Raw genomic sequence first — 6368 nt, 5'->3', positions numbered from 1 at the left:
GACCAGGGCCGGTGCTAGGCTTTGCTGCGCCCAGCGCTGTCCTATGTTGCCGCCCCTTCCCTCCTCTGCTCTCTCCCCCTGAAGTTACATAGTAACGATAGCGCCGGGAGGGAGGGTGGGCGTTTCTAGCGCCCGCCTGATACAATGGCGCTCCGGGCGACGGCCCGGCTTGCCCGGGCCTAGAGCCGCTACTGTTTAAGACCATATGATCGACTGTCATTTGCTCCCATACATTACCAGGTTTTCATTCCATCCAGCCAGATTGGACAGATATCTGACAGATAATTGTATAGTGTATGCCCAGCATTAGGGGTATATTTACTAAAGTGCAGGTTTTTAGAAGTGGAGATGTTGCCCGTAGCAACCAACCAGATTCTGCTTAACATTTATCTGACACCTTCTAGAAGATAATAACTAGAATATGATTGGTTGCAACATCTCCACTTCTAAAAACCTGCACCTTAGTAAATATACCCCTTACTCTGTTTAATGTAAGAGTTCATGTAATGCACACACCATTTGTTATTTTATAGATAAAACTACTCGAAAATAAAGTGTCCATGCAAAGTAATTTTGGGAAGTATGTACAAATACAAACTCATCGAAAGGAACGGATATGAAGTCCCAATGGCTAAATCATAACGCTGGCAGCCTGACAGGGCAGGTAAGTACCCTATCCCTACCCCCCCTAACGCTAACCCTCCCTTAGTGGTGCCTAACCCTAACCCTCCCCCCCTAGGGATGCCTATCCCTTGCCCCAAAACCGAACCCTAACTCCGCTATGTTCCCTAAACCAGGGCCGGTTCTACCCATACGCATGGTATGCAGCTGAGTAGGGCGCCACATAGTGGACGCCTCAGCTGTGACCATGCGGGCCGCGGGCAGACTGTGTCTCTGTGACACAGCTGCACCACGCATGTAGTGCTGACCGCGCCGGAAGCTGTGTGTTTGTTTTAATTAGCAGCCAATGAGAGTCTGTCAGAATCTCATTAGCCGCTGCGCCCACTGCCGGAGCCGGGCTGTCTTCCGGCTCCCGTAGTGGGTAATGGGAGAGACGTCATGACGTCTCTCCCATAATGCAGAGCGGCCCGGCCCGGGAGAAGGATAGACGGAGGGGCGGATGGCTGTGGCGGGAGCAGGAGCCGGAGCGGGGATTCAGATAAGTGTTTTTTTTTTTTTATTACATGTCTACTAGGCGCACTACAAGGGGGTTGCTACTACTGGGGGCACTGCATAGGGGGGAAACCTCCACTGGGGGCACAACAAAGGGGGGACTACTACATAGGGGGACTACTACTAGGGGAACTCCAAGGGGATGGCTACTACTGGGGGCACTGCATAGGGGGGAAACCTCCACTGGGGGCACAACAAAGGGGGGACTACTACAAAGAGGGACTACTACTAGGGGAACTCCAAGGGGATGGCTACTACTGGGGGCACTGCATAGGGGGGGAACCTCCACTGGGGGCACAACAAGGGGGGAGACTACTATAAGGGAGGACTACTACTAGGGGCACTACAAGGGGGGGAACTACCACTGGGGGCACAACAAGGGGGGGGACTACCACTGGGGGCACTGCATCGGGGGACCAGTACTGGGGTACTATACAAATGGCAATACTGGGGGTACTGCATGGGGGGGAACTACAACTGGGGACACTGTTTAAAGGGCACTGCATAAGGGGTACCACTATTGGGGGCACTGCATGGAGGGGACTACTACTGGGGGCACTATATAAGGGGCACTGCATAGGGGGTACCACTAATGGGAGCACTGCATAAGGGGGAGTATTACTGGGGCACAATATAAGGGGCTTACTACTGGGGGCACAAGGGGCACTGCATAGGGGTTACCACTACTGGGGGGCACTGCATAGGAGGACTACTACTGGGGGCACTATATAAGGGGCTTACTACTAGGGGCACTGCACAGGAGGGACCACTACTGGGGGCACTGTAAAAGGGCCCTGCATGGGGGGGGGGGGGAAATATACCTGCTTACCAAAAAATTTGGGCTAGGGCCGGCCCTGCCCTAAACCTAACCCTCACCCCCGCGGCTAACGCTAAGGGCGTCAAAAACTTATCTCGTTCGGGCTGGCGTCTTCCGGCGTTCCGGCGTCGGGGCTAAGATAGGCGTTGGTATTTTGACGACTATTCCCATGTCGATATGGAGACCGGAGGTAACTACATCCCATCTGAAACTAGTGTTAGCACATGATCAATTATTGTATTATGACAATATTACATCATGAAAGTTGAACTGAATATTCTGCACAGAAAAGAAAGCTGCCAAAATGCGAACCCACTGCACAAATGCCATTGTATAAAGACATGCACTATTTTTTGCGCTACTTTGCCCATTTTTATACAAAATTGAATGTCACCAAGTTTAACAAATGTAACACTTGAATGATGAGAGTGCTGATGGTCCCTTACTGTCACGATTTTATAAGACATGAATGATTCTCAAATGAGGAATATTTTAGGAGACTAATGAAAAAGAAACAAATTAAGGTGGTAATCCTAAAGTAATAGTAGTAAGGCCATTGAAGTGATGTATTTATTTTTTACGACTTATATATTCCTATTTCGGGCTCTAAAGGTTCCCATACACGGTGCGATAAAGCAGCTGATCCGACGGATTGTTACAATTTGGCTGCTCTATTGTACCGTTTATGGGCATGATATCGGACAGAAGGCCTGATTCAGCAAGGATCGCTATTCTACTAGAATGCACGCACCGCAGTTGCTAATATTAGTGGTGAAATGCAAATGTTTGCAATCGCATTGCGATCACAGCTTACCATAAGGACGCCCACTTCCCCTTACACACATCCATATACTTGGGCAGCATAGTGAAATAATCGGTAACATCGAGTAACATCGGACCAATACGCACAATTAAGGCAGGTCAGACCTCACTCAGGAATTGCTTACTTCAGCGCACGCTATAAGCCCTCATGCTGCTAATGGCATTGCAGTGGATAATTTATGCACGCCCCCTGCAACAGCGTTGCAACGCACTGGCACGTCTGCGTTCGCACGACCACCCCCCCCCCCCCCCCCCCCGTAACCACCTAATGGCACTTCCTGTCAATCAATGTACTCTGGGTCTGCGTAACCTCTGCATATGCAGTTCCCATCGCAATTGCTAGTTCGCGCACGTGCACTGTGATGCATGCGCATGCGCAATGCAAATTAATCGACCGATTGCGTGCGTCTTTGTTACTGGGATCCTTGCTGAATCAAGTCCAGAGCATGCACCCGTCGGGTCGTACATCGCACCCCCAGATCTTACTGCAGATTCAGTTGATCTGGGCGTGCGATGTGCGATCCCATGCAGCGCTATGCGGGTGGGGGTGGGGGAGCCCGCATATCAGGCAGTTGGCCACCCAATTGCTCCGTGTATGGGGACCGCCAGATATGTCGGACGTCGGATCCCCCGTTACGTCGCACGGTGCATATCGCACTGTGGACCTCATTCAGGGCCGCTCACAAAATGCGAGCGCTCGCTCTGAATGAGGATGGCCGCATTTCTAAAAAGAGCCGGTCTCCTGGCCGCTCGCTAAGCTGTGGGTGACCACCCACAGCTTTAGCGAGTGGCCAGGTTGATGGTCGCGATGGTCAAGACCATCGCGACCATCGGGGCTTGCGACGAGACTCTTGTGGTAAGGTCTAATAGAGCTGGAAGCTCTCCCACTGACATCACTGGTGATGTCAGTGGGGCTGCCCACAAACGGCAGGTGTTCGTTTGGGAACACCTCCGTTTGTGAAGCCACCCCCCCGCCATGCCTACAAAACGGGGCGAACTGTCGATCACCATCGACAGCCGCCTCTTTTGTAGTGAGCCACGGAGTGAGAGAATTTCTCTCTCGCTCCGGGGCTTGCACGTGCGCAGAGCCCAACATCGACCGGCTTGCGAGCGCTCAAGCGCTTGCGAGCGGGTCTGAATGAGACCCTGTGTATGGGCGGCTTAATTCTGCATAATCCTGTGTTTGTGTAGCTCTATTATGGGAGTGGCAAGTGTGGATGGCTGAGGCACTGCTCTAAACCTCTGTGGTGATGTCATGTTCCCCAGTTTGTGCTGGCGCTTCTAGAATTCTGCCAAATGCATGGGTTTGCAGAGTAAGTTGCTGGCAGACAGAAGTGTGCACAGGTTGCTGGCTGAATTTGGGCAGGCTGGGGTGTTCCTTGCAAGTACAGCATACGGAATAGGCACACTAGTGCACCTAGTTGTGCTAAGGTGGTGTACAAAAATGAGATTGTGTTTTGCGGATCAAATTATTGAAGTAAGAGTTAAGACAAGGGGATGGAAAGGTTCCATGTGTTGCAGAGGAACATTCAGTCATTTTCTCTCAACAAAATATTATTTTGGGTGCATCTTGCACCTTTCAGATCCATTTCAGTAGAGAAGAAGGTTATTGAAACTGAAACCTTGGATTGATACCTTATTGCTTATTGGTCTTGCCATTATATGCTGATGAGCAGTCTCTGAGTGCCACCTGGTCTCTCTCTCTCTCTTCTCTCTCTCTCTCTCTCTCTCGCTAAACAAAGCACAATACAATAATACAGCATGCAAATATGATACATATAAAAACTAAACAGTATGTCACTTCATTCCAAATTAGGTTAAACCTCAGAGTATCATTTTAAGAGAAAAACTGTAATCCAATGAAATAGGTAGTACTATGGTTGTTGATCTTTGACATGTATTAAATACATTTAGTTTGGGGAGGTGATAAGTTGATGTGTAACTTGAAGTGCTCTGGGCAATGCAGACAGGCACAGTATTGCATCCTGTGTGTGTCATCGCTTAGGTCCATCGGCAGGAAAATCCTAGCAGCCATAGGACATTCTTATTCTGGGTACACACTTGCCAATATATTGTTCGATAATACTGTGCACCAGTATTTCCATTTAATGGGCCTGATTCTGAGGTCGGATGCAAAGTGACTGCTTTTGCGCAGGCGTGCCTACCCTCCCGATTTGGCCAAGAGCCTCCGGAATATTGGGTGCCGCTCCCGGCCCCCCGGAAAGGCAGGCATGCCTCCCGGCGGCCGTCGACCCGTCAGCCCCGCCCCCGCAGTAATGATAGAAACCCCCACAGTGGGGGGGGGGAGGGTGGTGACGCATTTTGCGCTGAATCACGTTATTGTGGCCCCGCCCCCTGATTTAAAATGCTGTTAATTTAGCATTGTGAAGAGGGGGCAGGGCCACGATAACGCGGTCACGCCCCCTGGCTCTGACTCCAATACTTTTTGGCCCCCCACTGCATGCAGACATTCAGCTCCCTCCCAGAAGGAGGGAGATGAATGTTGACAAGTATGCTTTTGCGTGAAGCTGGGGCAGCCAGATTACTAATGCAAGTTACTGTAGGGCTAATGTGAGGACCTGTGCGGTTACAAGCGGCAAGCCGCCCAGCCCACTATTTTTTCGTCCACCGTCACAACGCCATTATTAGTATCGGCACTTGTATCAGCCCCATGCTAGGTGCAAGAGATCTGTCTGACACAGGCTTCCCTTCTCTGTACTCTGTCACTGCACAGTTCCCACCCTGAAACGCCCATTCCACGCAAAGTGAGATCCGGCAAAGATCAGTCCGACTCAGTGTGATTTTTGTATGTTTCTGCATTGAATCACTATTGTAATGGTTAATGTTTAAAAACAAATGACGTAGCCCCCCCTCCCCAAAGACAGTCCTGGTTTTAAATATAGGGTGGAAAAATGCATAAGGGTCCCCCTATATTTAAAACCAGCACCAGACCCAAACCGACCGGGGTGTAAAGCCACAGTCAAGAGACCCTATCACCGGGTCTCCCTGGCCAAAGCATTAACACTCCTATATTTAAAACCAGGACTGGCCCTGCAGCCAGGTGCTGGTTCCCAAATCACGGGGGAACCCTACACGGTTTTCCCCCCATAATTTTAGGAACCAGGACTGGCTGAGCAGTCCAGGGCTGGTTATGTCTTTTGGGGGGGGGACCCTACAACATTTTTTTATACATTTAACCCTTTTTTTTACAGGTAGACCACACAAGCAGCCTTGACATATCTAATGCTTGTTCGGGAGAGTTTGGCAGTGAGAACACTGCAATCTCGGGTGAGTAATCTCATCTAAACTTGCTACTCGGGGGAGAAATCTCGATCTGCTTCACCATCAGCCAACTCACTCTCAGCTAAACTCACTTCTTAGTAAATTTTTGAGTTTCAGGAGCCTCAAATCACCCAGGTGTCGTCGATACTAATCGAGTTTAAAAAAAAAAAAAAAATCGATCAGACTGGAATCTTAGTAAATTTACCCCCTAGACTCTTCAGGGAGTCAGGGAGATTCCTACTATTTCATGGAGTTGGCAAGTATGGAAAATGCT

The sequence above is a fragment of the Taudactylus pleione genome, unplaced genomic scaffold (genome assembly GCF_031769625.1).
Source record: "Taudactylus pleione unplaced genomic scaffold, aTauple2 ptg000095l, whole genome shotgun sequence".
NCBI lineage: Eukaryota > Metazoa > Chordata > Amphibia > Anura > Myobatrachidae > Taudactylus > Taudactylus pleione.
Note: the sequence above shows the minus strand (reverse complement) of the source record.